This window comes from Pelophylax lessonae, assembly GCF_965119305.1.
Source record: "Pelophylax lessonae genome assembly, chromosome: 8".
NCBI lineage: Eukaryota > Metazoa > Chordata > Amphibia > Anura > Ranidae > Pelophylax > Pelophylax lessonae.
The window spans coordinates 144,992,528-145,008,203 of record NC_138775.1 but is presented as its reverse complement, the minus strand read 5'-3'; positions in this window follow the sequence as shown (position 1 = coordinate 145,008,203).

Below are 15,676 nucleotides of genomic sequence, written 5' to 3'. Positions count from 1 at the left end.
TTATTTGAAATGGGATATTTCATTTGTAGAGATGAAAATGAATTGGATGTGGAATTTTTGATGAATTTACAGTCAGGTCCATCAATATTGGGACATCGACACAATTCTAATCTTTTTGGCTCTATACACCACCACAATGGATTTGAAATGAAACAAACATGATATGCTTTAACTGCAGACTTTCAGCTTTAATTTGAGGGTATTTACATCCAAATCAGGTGAAAGGTGTAGGAATTACAACAGTTTGTATATGTGCCTCCCACTTTTTAAGGGACCAAAAGTAATGGGACAGATTAACAATAATAAATCAAACTTTCACTTTTTAATACTTGGTTGCAAATCCTTTGCAGTCAATTACAGCCTGAAGTCTGGAATGCATAGACATCACCAGACGCTGGATTTCATCCCTGGTGATGCTCTGCCAGGCCTCTACTGCAACTGTCTTCAGTTCCTGCTTGCTCTTGGGGCATTTTCCATTTAGTTTTGTCTTCAGCAAGTGAAATGCATGCTCAATCGGATTCAGGTCAGGTGATTGACTTGGCCATTGCATAACATTCCACTTCTTTCCTTTAAAAAACTCTTTGATTGCTTTCGCAGTATGCTTCGGGTCATTGTCCATCTGCACTGTGAAGCGCCGTCCAATGAGTTCTGAAGCATTTGTCTCAATATGAGCAGATAATATTGTCCAAAACACTTTAGAATTCATCCTGCTGCTTTTGTCAGCAGTCACATCATCAATAAATACAAGAGAACCAGTTCCATTGGCAGCCATACATGCCCACGCCATGACACTACCACCACCATGCTTCACTGATGAGGTGGTATGCTTTGAATCATGAGCAGTTCCTTTCCTTCTCCATACTTTTCTCTTCCCATCACTCTGGTACAAGTTGATCTTGGTCTCATCTGACCATAGGATGTTGTTCCAGAACTGTGAAGGTTTTTTTAGATGTTGTTTGGCAAACTCTAATCTGGCCTTCTCGTTTGTATTCACTCTGGTGAAGTTTTCTCTTGATTGTTGACTTTGACACACATACACCTACCTCCTGGAGAGTGTTCTTGATCTGGCCAACTGTTGTGAAGGGTGTTTTCTTCACCAGGGAAAGAATTCTTTGGTCATCCACCACAGTTGTTTTCCATGGTCTTCCAGGTCTTTTGGTGTTGCTGAGTTTACCGGTGCGTTCTTTCTTTTTAAGGATGTTCCAAACAGTTGATTTGGCCACACTTAATGTTATTGCTATCTCTCTGATGGGTTTGTTTTGTTTTTTCAGCCTAATGATGGCTTACTTCACTGATAGTTACAGCTCTTTTGATCTCATATTGAGAGTTGACAGCAACAGATTCCAAATGCAAATAGCACACCTGAAATGAACTTAGGAGCTAAGTTGAGGACTAAGTTGAGGACCTCCAAGGTAGTATTTTCAGGAATACTACCTGTACCTCGAGCCACACCAGAGAGGCAGCGGGAGATTAGGGAAGTTAACAGGTGGCTGAGGAGCTGGTGTAGTAAGGAGGGTTTCGGGTTCCTGGAGAACTGGGCCGACTTCTCAGTCTGCCACCGGCTCTTTGGTAGGGACGGATTGCACTTAAATGAGGAGGGTGCAACCGTACTGGGTGAGAGGATGGCCAAAAAGTTAGAGGGGCTTTTAAACTAGGTGATGGGGGGGAGGGTACAGATGTAGAATTAGCCAGTGGGGAGCAAGATTCAGAGGGCACAAATGGGAACATTAGCGGTAGGGTGTTCAGAGTTCCAAAATCCAAGGTGGGGATGGGGAAAAATCACAAGAGCAGCCTAAAAACCACATTAAATAAGGATATGGTATGCATCTGGTCAAAATTATGAGGTTTGTATACCAATGCCAGAAGCCTGGCCAACAAGATGGGAGAGCTGGAGCTGCTGATGTATGAGGAGGAATTAGATTTTGTGGGAATAACAGAGACTTGGTTCGACAACTCTCATGATTGGATGGCGACCATTCAGGGGTATTCCCTTTATCGCAGAGATAGAGAAGGTAAAAAAGGGGGAGGGGTATGTCTGTATATTAAGAACTGTGTACAGGTACAGGTAAATATGAGGGATGATATTAATAATAGAGCTATGGATGAGGCAGAATCACTATGGGTAGAACTTCAAAGGGAAGGCACTATGGGGAAGGTAATATTGGGCATATGCTATAGGCCCCCCCAACCAGAGGGAAGAGGGGGAGGCGGACCTCCTTTCACAGATAGGATTGGAAGCAAGGATGGGAAATGTCATTATAATGGGGGACTTTAATTATCCAGATATAGACTGGGCAGAAGGAACCGTGCATTCAGCCAAGGCTCGGCAGTTCCTAAATGTTTTGCACGACAATTTTATGGGTCAGATGGTGAACGCACCAACAAGAAACAATGCGGTACTTGACCTACTGATTACCAACAATACAGACCTGCTCACGGATATAGAAATACGGGGCAACTTAGGAAACAGTGACCATAGGTCAATTAGTTTCAGTATTAATTATAGTGATAGGAAACACAAGGGTAATATAAGGACACTGAATTTCAAAAGAGCCAATTTCCCAAAACTGTGCTCTTTGCTAGAAAATATCAAATGGGATATAACCCTGGGAACAAAGAACATGGAGGAAAAATGGGAGTGCTTAAAGAGCATACTAAACAAAGGGATTGGCCAGTGGATTCCAAAGGGGAATACATTTAAAAGAGCAAAACTAAACCCTGGGTGGCTAAACTCCAACATAAAAATGCATATTAATACTAAAGAAAAGGCCTTCAAAAAATACAAGGAGGAGGGGTCATTGGCAGCATTCAAGCATTACAAAGAGTGTAATAAGAAATGTAAAGGCGAAATCAAGGCGGCTAAAATATAACACGAGAAAAATATAGCGGAAGAGAGTAAAAAGAACCCCAATAAATTCTTTAAGTATATAAACAGTAAGAAGGCGAGGCCAGAACACATTGGCCCCATAAAAGATGAAGAGCGAAATCTGGCCACAGAGGACAGAGAGAAGGCGAAAGTGTTAAATAATTTCTTCTCTTCAGTCTTCACAAAAGAATTGGGGAGCTACACTAACCCAGCTTGTAATGCTAAACTAAATAATACACCTTAGGAAGTACTGCCATGGCTAACAGAACTAGAGAAACTTAACATAAATAAATCACCCGAGGGTTCTTAAAGAGTCCAGCCAGGTGATTGCCAGACCATTATTCTTGATCTTTAAGGATAGTCTACAGATGCGTATGGTGCCAGCTGATAGGAAAAAAGCCAACGTGGTACCAATATTTAAAAAAGGGCCGAGATATATCCCAGGTAACTATAGACCGGTCAGCCTAACATCAGTAGTCTACAAGATTTTGGAGGGGATGTTAAGGGGCCACATACAAAACTTTAGTAATGAAAACGGTATTATTAGTAGTAATCAGCATGGATTAATGAAAAATCATTCTTGCCAGACCAATCTATTAACCTTCTACAATAAACTGAGCTGCCACCTAGATAAAGGAAGGCCTGTGGATGTGGTGTATCTGGACTTTGCAAAGGCATTTGACACCGTCCCCCACAAACGCTTACTGTATAAACTAAGGAATGTAGGTATGGACCATAGGGTGAGTACCTGGATAGAGAACTGGCTCCAGGGGAGAGTCCAGAGGGTGTTGATTAATGGGGAGTACTCGGATTGGGCGGGTGTGGAAAGTGGGGTCCTCCAAGGTTCTTTCCTGGGACCAATCCTGTTTAATTTATTCATAAATGATCTAGAGGAGGGGATATCTAGCGCAATCTCGGCATTTGCAGATGATACTAAACTAAGCATGCCAATATCTTCTATGCAGGATGTGGAAACCTTACAAGCAGGTCTGAACAAAATAATGGGATGGGCAACTACATGGCAGATGAGGTCTAATGTTGAAAAATGTAAAGTAATGCACTTGGGCGTCAGAAACACGAAAGCAAGCTACTCACTAGAGGGGAAACCTCTGGGTGAATCTAAGATGGAAAAGGACCTGGGGGTACTAGTGGACAACAGGCTTGGCAGTGGCATGCAATGCCAAGCCGCTGCAAGCAAAGTCAAGAGAATACTGGCATGTATAAAAAAGGGGATTGACTCCAGAAATAAAAAGATTATTCTCCCACTCTACAAGACTCTGGTCCGGCCACATCTGGAGTATGCTGTCCAGTTCTGGGCACTGGTCCTCAGGAAGGATGTGCTGGAACTGGAGAGAGTCCAGAGAAGGGCAACAACAATAATTAGGGGAATGGAGGACATCAGCTATGAGGAAAGACTACAAGCACTGAACTTATTCTCTCTGGAGAATAGACGTTGAGGGGGGATATGATATCAATGTACAAATACTATACTGGCGACCCTAGCATAAGCAACACACTTTTCAGAGAAAAGGAATTCAATAAGACACGTGGCCACTCACTAAAACTAGAGGAAAAACGGTTTAACCTTAAAATACGTAGGGGTTCTTCACTGTCAGAGCAGTAAGGATGTGGAATTCGCTTCCACAAGCAGTCGTATCAGCAGGGAGCATCGATAATTTCAAAAAACTATTAGATGAGCACCTTAAAGACCACAACATACAGGGGTATACAATGTATGGTTAACAGCAAACACACATACACATCATAGGTTGAACAGGATGGACTGATGTCTTTTTTCGACTTCACAAACTATGTAACTATGTAACTCTGGACCTTGTATCTGCTCCTTGTAAATGGGAATGAGGGAATAACACACACCTGGCCATGGAGCAGCTGAGCAGCCAATTGTCCCATTACTTTTGGTCCCTTAAAAAGTGGGAGGCACATATACAAACTGTTGTAATTCCTACACCTTTTACCTGATTTGGATGTAAATACCCTCAAATTAAAGCTGAAAGTCTGAAAGCTGAAAGTCTGCAGTTAAAGCACATCTTGTTTGTTTCATTTCAAATCCATTGTGGAGGTGTATAGAGCCAATGATGAGAAAATGTCCCTTCTATGCGTTCCTGGAAGAAATTTTGGATTACCTAAGTATGTTATTTTAGGTGGTGTTTTTTACATCAATTTGTATTTATTTTTATATAGTCTCTGTAGTTGTAAAGATTGGGATACTAATTGATTGAGGGGCTTTAAATTATTTTTTGGGATGTTTTTAGACCATAATATTTCCAAAAGAGTATGGATAAATAGAGTTACATTCAAATTGGACCCAGGGGATTTAGGGTTAGATATATGCCATTGAGCAATTTGGGATAAGCGCAAGGCTAGAAAATAGAGCCAGAAATCTGGTAGGCCAAAACCTCCTCTATGCTGCGGGGTATACAATACTGTTTTAGAAAAGTGAGGTGGAGATTCTGCCCAAACAAACTTGTCAATTTCCTTTTGAAAGTTAGTTATGTAGATTTTATTTATCCTGATAGGGATTGCTCTAAATATAGTAATTTTGGAAGTATTGTCATCTTTATTGCAGTTATCTTACCTAAAAATGAGATATGGTAAGATTTCAATAATTTGAGGGTTCTTCTGAATTTTAAGAGTAATGGTATATCGTTTTTTTGGGAATAGAAATGTATTGTCTGGGGTAAGGCGGATTCCTAAGTATGAAAGGGAATCCATGGACCACGTAAAAGTGAAAGAGTCTCTTAGAGCAGTGGTCCTCAACTCCGGTCCTCAGGGCCCACTAACAGGCCAGATTTTAGGTATTACCTTGGGGAGATGCAGACTAGAGTACTGCAATCACTGAGCCGCAAATTATATCACCTGGGATGTATTTCAGTTATCTTGCAAACCTGGCCTGTTGGTGGGCCCTGAGGACCAGGGTTGAGGACCACTGTCTTAGAGTACTGAATTGTGATGTGGGTATATTTATAGGCATTGCAATAGATTTTTATATGTTAACGGAAAATCCTGATAGTGATGAGAATTGTTGGAATGTTTTAAGTAAATTTGGTAATGAAATGATGGGTTGGGTAATGAATAGAAGCATATCATCTGCATGCATACTGAGTTTGTTTGTGTTATTAGATAAGGTGTATCCTTTTATGTCTGGGTTTGGTAAGATGGCTGTGGCTAGGGGTTCTTTGGCTACTATGAAGAGGAGAGAGGAAAGAGAACAACCTTGCCTCGTTCCTCTACCTCCTTTAAAAAAAATCGAAATAACATCCTGGTAGATTAATTCTCATATGAGGATTATAGTAAAGTGCTTGAAATGCGTGAAGAAATTCACATTGTAACCCATATTTTGGTAAAATGAAATGTAGATATTTCCAAGAAACACTATCAAAAGCCTTATTAGTGTCTAGGCTTCAAAGAAGTAGTGCTTGGGATTTTGTGTTCGCATCCTGGATTATATTAGTCTCTAAGGGGATATTGTCTGTTATTTGTCGTCCTGGAATAAATCCTGATTGAAAAAAGGATATAAGTGATGAGATTACTGAGGATAGTCTATTGGCTAGTAGTTTCCTGAAATTTTTAAAATCAATATTTATTACTGAGATTGATCTATAGTTTTGAAGTAAGGTATGGTCTTTGTCTGGTTTAGGTATTAGGGACATATTGGCGAGTAGCACTTCTTCTGGGAAAGTACCTCCTTTAAGGATGTTATTATGCAAAGATGTTAATTTTGGGGTCAAAAGAGGGGCAAATTGTTTTAATAAAAAGAAGTCAAGCCGTCTGGACCTGATTTCTCTTCTGTACAAGGAGCGTTTAATTTCTCCATTTGAGTAGGGGATATTGTTGGAATTGGAATTGTCTCTAACCATGAAAGATCAGATGTTAAATTAGTAGATGTGGAATTTGAAAGGAGATCTGAATAGAATTTTTTGGAAAATAGTTAAGATATCTCTCTGGTTTTTGACTACTTGGCCAGAGGCATTATTTAGTTTGTAAATATGGGATGATCTAATGCAGTGTTTCTCAACTCCGGTCCTCGGGGCACACTAACAGGCCAGATTTTAAGTATTACCTTGGGGAGATGCAGACTAGAATACTGCAATTACTGAGCAGCAAATCATATCACCTGTGATGTATTTCAGTTTTCTTGCAAACCTGGCCTGTTAGTGTGCCCTGAGGTCCGGAGTTGAGAAACATTGGTCTAATGGATTGATTTAATTTCCTAGCAAACATCGTAGAATATGAGTTACTTGATAGAAAAAAAATTGCTTTAGACCATCTAAGTGCTTTTTCTGCTGTATCTGAGAGAAGTGAGTCCAATTCCAAATGTTTACTAGAGATTGCCTCAGCAACCAGAGGATCATGAGTATTCAAATGGGTTTTATATATCTTTTGGAGATCTTTTGCAATAGTTAAAATTTTTTCCATTTACCTTTGTTGCAAGTTGCTGCTAAGTTAATAAGTCAACCTAGGAGGACTGCTTTATGAGCAAGCCATACGGTTGAGATATGAGTATCTGGGGAATCATTTAGATTAAAATAGTCTTCGATTGTCGAGGCGACCTCCTGCTGACATAATGAAACTGTTAAAAGGGATTAATTGAGTCTCCATGAATAAAGGTGTGGACAAAAGAGCAATGAAATGAGTAAAAAGAGTATTTATGTGATGGTCTGACCATGAGCAAGGGTGTATTGTAGCATCTATTGAGTTTGAGAGTATTATAGGTGTGTAAAAAAACATAATCCAGGCATGAATATGAGTTGTGAGGGTATGAGTAATACGTATATTCACGAGCCCTAATATTTAATGACCTCCATGAGTCAATAAATTGTAAAGTGTTAAGATGTGTGCATGTAGATTAGGAGAAAGCATTGGAATTTAGGATGTGTTTACTATGATCCAAATTTGGTTGTGATAAAGAATTAAAATATCCTCCTAATATGATTTGTGTTGAATGATAGCATTGTAGAACATAAAATAAATTGGCAAAAAAAAAAAGCTTGAGCTTCATTAGGTGCATATACATTAGCGATGGTCAATTCGCGACCAGCTAGATGTCCTTTGACGATTATAAACTGACTTTCTATATCTTTATAGAGTTGTTAAACCTCCATCGGAAAGGAGTGATGTAAGAAGATTGCTGCACCTTTTGTTTTAGAAGAAGCATGGGTATAAAAAAAATAAAAAAAATGATAATATGCTTTATGGAAGAAAGTAGGATGGTTATCTTTTTAAAAAAAATGTGTTTCTTGTAATAGAATCACTTTAGTATTTAATTAAGTGTTCTTGCCTATGGCAAGTACACTTACTATTCTTTCTAGGTAGAGGGTGAGCGAAGGAATCTTGCCACAATTTCTAAACTGCTGCCACTCCCTCATTTTTAAGGCCACCTACACAAATGTTACATCAAAACGTTCGCCTATCCCTGCTGCCACTTAACATGTCCACATCCATAGCCCTAATAGTTTTTACACTATGACCGTTTGTTTCGAACTCACGCCATCCATTGACATTTGTTGAAACTGCACTCAAACCATCTCAAATTTCAAGGCTGTTTTCTAACCTGTGACTGTGCCTTCAGTTTTAATGTTTCATAGACATACTATACAACAAAATGTCGGTCGAGGTCTTGTGATTCCTAAGGTATAAGTCTCCAAGCTGTGAGATTCAGAGCTTTTATACTAGAGCCGTATGAAGATGGGCACATCCAACTTTGGTAAGTTGCTGTAACGCTCCTGCGTTTCATGTATGGTGTGGATTTACAGCTGCAGAAATATTCCACTTCAGTAGTCATGTAGAGAAACGCTGAGACACCAATCCCAACTCCCCAAGACTCATCATGTGTGGATGATCTCAATTCAGCAAGTAAATACACACACTCAATAAGATGTTCCTAGAGTGACTTATGAATATAGTAACACAGTGATGATAGGCTGAAGAGAGAGGTTGGGTAGAGATGGTAGATGACAGACACTTGAAAGGAAATGTTCTTGAAAGTAAGATAGTAGCAGATGGGATGCAGATAGGTTAGCAATCATGTATGGTAGCAGATGATAGAGTAGCAGGTGAACATACAGGAGAGACCAACCCAGTGCAAGAGCAAATGGTAGTAGGCTCAAGAGCTAGCAATCTTAGATAATGCAGATGTAATAATAGTCCTTAGTATGCAGAGCTAGATAGTGTAAGCTTTAGTATGAAGGTTTATAGAGGTTTCCCCTGTGGGGTACTTATCACTAGTAGCAATGTAGCAGAGGAGAGGTTCGTCAAGAGCGGATGATCCGGTAGCGGGATACAGGGATCAGCGCAGCGTGGTTCCGACAGCGAGGTATGCTTGCAAGCATGAGAGCTTCAAGACAGGTTAGCATCAAGGCACAAAGCAGGTTAAACGAACACATGTGAGTGAGAGCTGGTGATTTAAATAGCTGTTCAGTCCGGCGCTCAGTGATGATGTCAGCACTCTTAAAGGGAAACACACCTATATGTGCTTCATCTATCTAGGTAGATGGAAAGCACCCGGAAATGATGTGATAGGAGGCACTGAGAGTGCCAGAACCTTACAGTTGCCCCATAAGAATGAATGGCGGAATGTTACGGAATGTTCAAAACTAGACTGTTTGTTTCCAACTGCCAAAATTTCTTAACTGCTGCCACACACACCACACACACACACACACACCACACACACACACACACCACACACACACACACCACACACCCACACACTACACAAACAGCTTCCACTTCCACACACACATAGTTACTCTGCCCACTCCAGCTGGGGACTACCGGTGGTGGCAAGAACACTTCACACAATTTCCCCGGAAATTGCACGTTTTCTAGTTTTTTATATTGTATGAAAGCTTTCTTTCATTTGTTTGGGGAGTTAAGAGATAATGACTATTGTCATGGTGGGAAATTATGTCTTAAGATATCTTCTAAAATTGGGATAATGGTAAGGTTTTTGTATCAAAATAAAAGAAAACTCCACTTTGTTTTTGATTTAGGTGTCAGCAAAGTATACTAGGGTATCATTAAACATGTTATTTTTATGTATGATATACTTATGAATATAGCATTGTATAGTACCACATAATTTCTTACAAATTAACATAGTAATTTTAGTAATAAAGGATATAAATATGAGGTTATATAATATTAGAATATTGAATTTTGGGTCTAGAGATAGTAAACATCCAAACAACAAAAAAACTATATAAGACTAGAAGGTCTCCAATATAGTCGCACAAATCCAGGGTTCAAAGCCGTCAGTAGAATGATGATGAAAATACACTCCACAATTAGAGTGTGAAAGACATTGCATATGTTGTGACAGGAGGAAAATCATGAAACATAGGAATGGACAGCCACAAGTTAGAACCATAATAATGACTGTGTATGCTCTTAGGTAAATAACAGAATCATGTAAAAACCAATATTTAGATCAGGGCACTGAGGATGGAACCTTGTCACTGAGCCAAAGAACCCATGAATGAACATTAGAAGTCATTAAAGAGTGATCCAATAATTTTTTTAGGCTTATATAGATGTTAACGTGTGAATTTAGGTGTTAGAACTACATCTCTGAAAAAAGAAAAAATATTTTAAAAATGGACACTAGATGTCACTAGAGATCACTTAGATAAGTTCTTTATAGTGTAATATGGATATATTCAAGATGAAGATTTCGTATATACTGTGATGAGATCTTGTAAAGTTTCTTGGTTAAGTTGGATTTAGATAATCTGCACCATGGCCAACTCTGCATCTATCTCTGCGTGGGGTAGGTGTGTTCCAATTAGGGATAGCGCGATGTGTGGATGGGGTACGTAATAGGATCCAAGAGGCCCAACTTAATCAATATCTCTTGACCTTCTGGGATGGAAGTAGCAATATACGTTGTGCCATTGTGCGGAATGATCAATTTGAAGGGGAAACCCCATCGGTATCGAATCCTAGCAGAAGCGAGGATAGAAGTGATTTCCTTAATCTTTCTACGTCTATCCAGTGTGGCCCTTGTGAGCCATAAATTTGTAGAGAGACTCTGTCTAGCATTATGTCCCTTGTGTTGCATTTCACACATAGAATTTCTTCTTTAGTTAAAAAATCTTTCATGCATATAACAAAATCTCTGTGTGGTTTGTCTGGAGGGGTTTAGCTCTTAGTGCACGGTGAATTCTGTCACAGATAAAGGCTTGGGATTCATGATCTGGTAATAGACTTTGAAAAAGCTTTAAGGTATAAGCAGCAAGATCTTTGATTGATTCTGGGGCTCCCCTATGTAGCACTGCCCCCTTGAGGACTGCTGGATTGCTCACATTGAGATCCCCCAGCACCTGCAGCATGCACAATTTAACGCTTTACTCTTTGGCTCAGTAAATGAACCATCTAGGGGATGTAGTTGTTTTTGTGGTTTTATTTAAATTAGGGATGGGAGAAGGGAAGAGCGGGACACTCCAGCTTGAACTGTTCACAGTAGATTAGGACTCCTGTCTGCAGATGCAGCCAGGCTGCAGATTCACCTTGCCACTGCTGTAGATGAATCTAGGATTAAGTCCCTATGTAGATGACTTGTTAGGATGAATGATCTTCGGGATACACACCTAATACCCACCTATACTCGATACACTGCTGACACCTGTCCTCTGACTATCCCATACTTTGGTGGCCCCCCTCAGGTCAGGCCCCTAGGCACGATCCCCTGTACTCATGATACTGTTTTTCGAGGGTCTCCTCCAGTGTCTCTACCCCTTCAGTCAGCTCTCATGGACCTCTGGATTCAGCTCCTTCTTTCTGGTCCTCAGGCCGACCGCCTGTGACCATGTGCCACTGCTACAGAGGAGGAGGCAGCCGCCACCCTCCCTCCGGGACTCTGCTCACCAGCCAAAGACCCCGCAGCACATTTGCTCCTGGCTTTTATACCACACCCCACAATGCACTGAGGCAGCCAGTCTGTGCCAATCACTGGGGCTGTATCAAAGCCTGTGTACCCATTGGTCAGATTTCCTCCACTGTCCAATATGCCTCCCTATTGGACAAGGGTGAAACACTCCCTAGACCAGATGAATCACACACTGAGCACCATGAGCAGACCTAAGTCACAGATCCTGCTCTCTGGTAGGCAGAAAGCAATATAGATTTGCTTGCTGCTCCTCTGATAGGCAGACAGGGCCAAAAACTATACTCTCTCACTAGCACGTACCTAGGAGGGTGCTACACCTAATTCTTAGGTTATTTCTTTTTTTTCTGTTGTCAAGATCCTCGACATGGGATTGTAGTTGGGTAAATGCAGGGGATAATGCTTCATTCTCCTTTGAGAAATCATTAAAAGCAATGGCAAGTTCATCATGTTTATTCTCTAATAGATCTGTACGTGTGTCTAAGGCCCTGTTCACACTGGGGCGATCCGACTTCCCCGGGCGACCTCCGAGGTCGCGGTGCGAGCAGCACGGACTTCATAACATTGAAGTCTATGACGGTCGCTCCGGGTCGCCCCAAAGAAGCTCTGGACCCTTTTTCTAAGTCGGAGCGACTTGTGTCGCTCCTATTAGAACGGGTCCGCAGCTTCCCTATGGAAGGCGACCTCACAGGTCGCCCCAGTGTGAACGGGGACTAATGCAGCCATTTCTTGTGATAATGTAGTGGTTGATTTTTGTAGATCAGTTTGGAATCATGTTAATAGTTAGGAGCAGAGTGAGTCTAGGCTAGTTTCTAAATGCATTTTTGTGAGAGGAACGTACTTACAGTTTTGTGTAGATCCAGTAAATTGCTGTGGTTGCTCTGTAGTCAGAGGAGGATTAACTGAAGAGGCTGCAGGAGAAACTGACAAATTATATCCCTAAGTGCGTACCAAACTTATATCTACATTTTGCTACATTGAATTTTATAATGTTTTGATACACTGTGCTAGAGAAAAGTTTTTACGTATATGGATGTCTTTTTTTTTAATGTAATTAACTGTTAAACCACTTCTGCACCGTAAGATTTTCCCCCTTAATGACCAGGCCATTTTTTGTGATTCGGCATTGTGTTATTTTAACTGACAATTGCCCGATCATGCGACACTGTACCCAAAAAAATTGGTTGTTCTATTTTTCCCCACAAATAGAGCTTTCTTTTATTGGTATTTGATCACCTCTGCAATTTTTATTTTTATTTTTTGCGCTATAAATAAAAAATAGTGACAATTCTGAAAAAGAAAAACAATATTTTTCACTTTCTGCTATATAACATTCCCAATAAATAAAATAAATAAAATAGAAATCTAATTTTTTCATCATTTTATGTCAATTTGTGTTCTGCTACATATTTTTGGTAAAAAAAAAAGCCCAATAAGTATATTTTGATTGGTTTGCGCAAAAGTCATTGTGTCTACAAACTAGGGGAAAGATTTATGTCATTTTTATTTATTTTTTACTAGTAATGGAAGTGATCAGCAATTTTTAACGTGACTGCGACATTGCGGTGGACAGATCGGACACCTAACTGACATTTTTGGGGGTACCAGTGACATTACTACAGTAATCAGTGCTAAAAATATGCACTGTTACTGTACTAATGACACTGGAAGGGAAGGGTTCAACCCAGGGGCGATCAAAGGGTTAAATGTATGCCTAAGGGGTGTTTTCAAACTGTGGGGGAGATGGGCTTATGGAATCAACACAGGGACCTGTGTCCCTAAATAGGAGAAACACAGAAGCCCTGTGATGATTGCTGAGAGAACAATGGTCTGCGGTGTTTACAACAGCAGACCACCGTTCTCTCTCCACGGGGAGTGATTGCAGGTGCCCACCTCCGCGGATCAGCTTCCCCACTGGCAAATGGGCGCGCGCAATTTTGGGTACAGCAATTTTCGGAAACCTGTTGCTGTATATCTGCGGTGGCTGGTTGGTAAGTGGTTAATCCACACCTCAATTAATTGATTCTTCTGAATGTAGAGGTTTTAAATGAGCTATAGCAGTGTGCTATGACGAAGGCCCAATTAGGGCACGATTCTGGAGATGTGTGATGCTTTATTATCTACATGTAAAAGTAAATGGTAAACAGGAGCTGTTTGTGAGCACCGTCTGTCTGCACAGCAAGCTGAAGATCCCTGGGGTTTAGATGCAGTGAGTGTTCTGTATGCATACTGTCAGCATTCAAGAACACATTTTCATCCTGCTCCTTCCCATTTTCTCATCACTGCAGTTGAAAAAGAATGTCGATTTGATCCACTAATGATTAGAAAAACAAACTAACTTTCTTTAAACATTCCATTCTTAAAAATGTTCGCTCTAAATTCTACCCATACGTGCCAGCTTTACACTTTATCATCAGTTTTTGCTCTGTTTAATTATTTTTTTTCAATAAGTAGAGGGAAAGGTACAGCATGATGAAGATCTTAGTTTCTTTACTTTTCTATCTACGTGGACCAATGAATTCCTTTCCCTTTTTATAACAAGACGCAGCTATACGGCATGTTACATAACCTGGCTTTATAGAATGGATATAAGAAGTTTACAGCAACAGAGGACAGTCCTACCTTGGCATGATGGAGGTTCCTTTGTCCATTGATCAAGACACATTGTTTTATTAGATCCCAGCAAGGTAAATCCTTTGTTACAGGTGAAACTACATGATGTATAATGTAGAATTTCTTCCTTGCTGGAGCATTGCATTGTTCCATTCTCTGGTACCTTTGGATGATGGCACTGAGTTGCTAAACAATGATATATACACACACACATACAGTATCTCACAGTATCTCACAAAAGTGAGTACACCCCTCACATTTTTGTACATATTTCATTATATCTTTTCATGTGACAACACTGAAGAAATTACACTTTGCTACAATGTAAAGTAGTGAGTGTACAGCTTGTATACCAGTGTAAATTTGCTGTCCCCCTAAAATAACTCAACACATACAGCCATTAATGTCTAAACCACTGGCAACAAAAGTGAGTACACCCCTAAGTGAAAATGTCCAAATTGGGCCCAAAGTGTCAATATTTTGTGTGGCTACCGTTATTTTCCAGCACTGCCTTAACCTTCTTGGGCATGAAGTTCACCAGAGCTTCACAGGTTGCCACTGGTGTCTTCTTCCACTCCTCCATAATGACATCACGGAGCTGGTGGATGTTCGAGACCTTGCGCTCCTCCGCCTTCCGTTTGAGGATGCCCCACAGATGCTCAATAGGATTTAGGTCTGGAGACATGCTTGGCCAGTGCAGCACCTTTACCCTCAGCTTGTTTAGCAAGGCAGTGGTGGTCTTGGAGGTGTGCTTGGGGTCATTATCATGTTGGAATACTGCCCTGCGGCCCAGTCTTCGAAGGAAAGGGATCCTGCTCTGCTTCAGTATGTCACATTACATGTTAGCATTCATGGTTCCCTCAAAGAGCTGTGGCTCCCCAGTGTCGGCAGCACTCATGCAGCCCCAAACCATGACACTCCCACCACCATGCTTGAATGCAGGCAAGACACACTTGTCTTTGTACTCAACACCTGGTTACCTCCACACACGCTTGACAACATCTGAACCAAATTAGTTCATCTTGGTCTCATCAGACCACAGGACATGGTTCCAGTAATTCATGTCCTTAGTCTGCTTGTCTTCAGCAAACTGTTTGCTGGCTTTCTTGTGCATCATCTTTAGAAGAAGCTTTCTTCTGGGATGACAGCCATGCAGACCAATTTGATGCAGTGTGCGGCGTATGGTCTGAGCACTGACAGGCTGACCCCCCTTCAACCTCTGCAGCAATGCTGGCAGCACTCATACGACTATTTTGCAAAGACAACCTCTGGATATGACGCTGAGCATG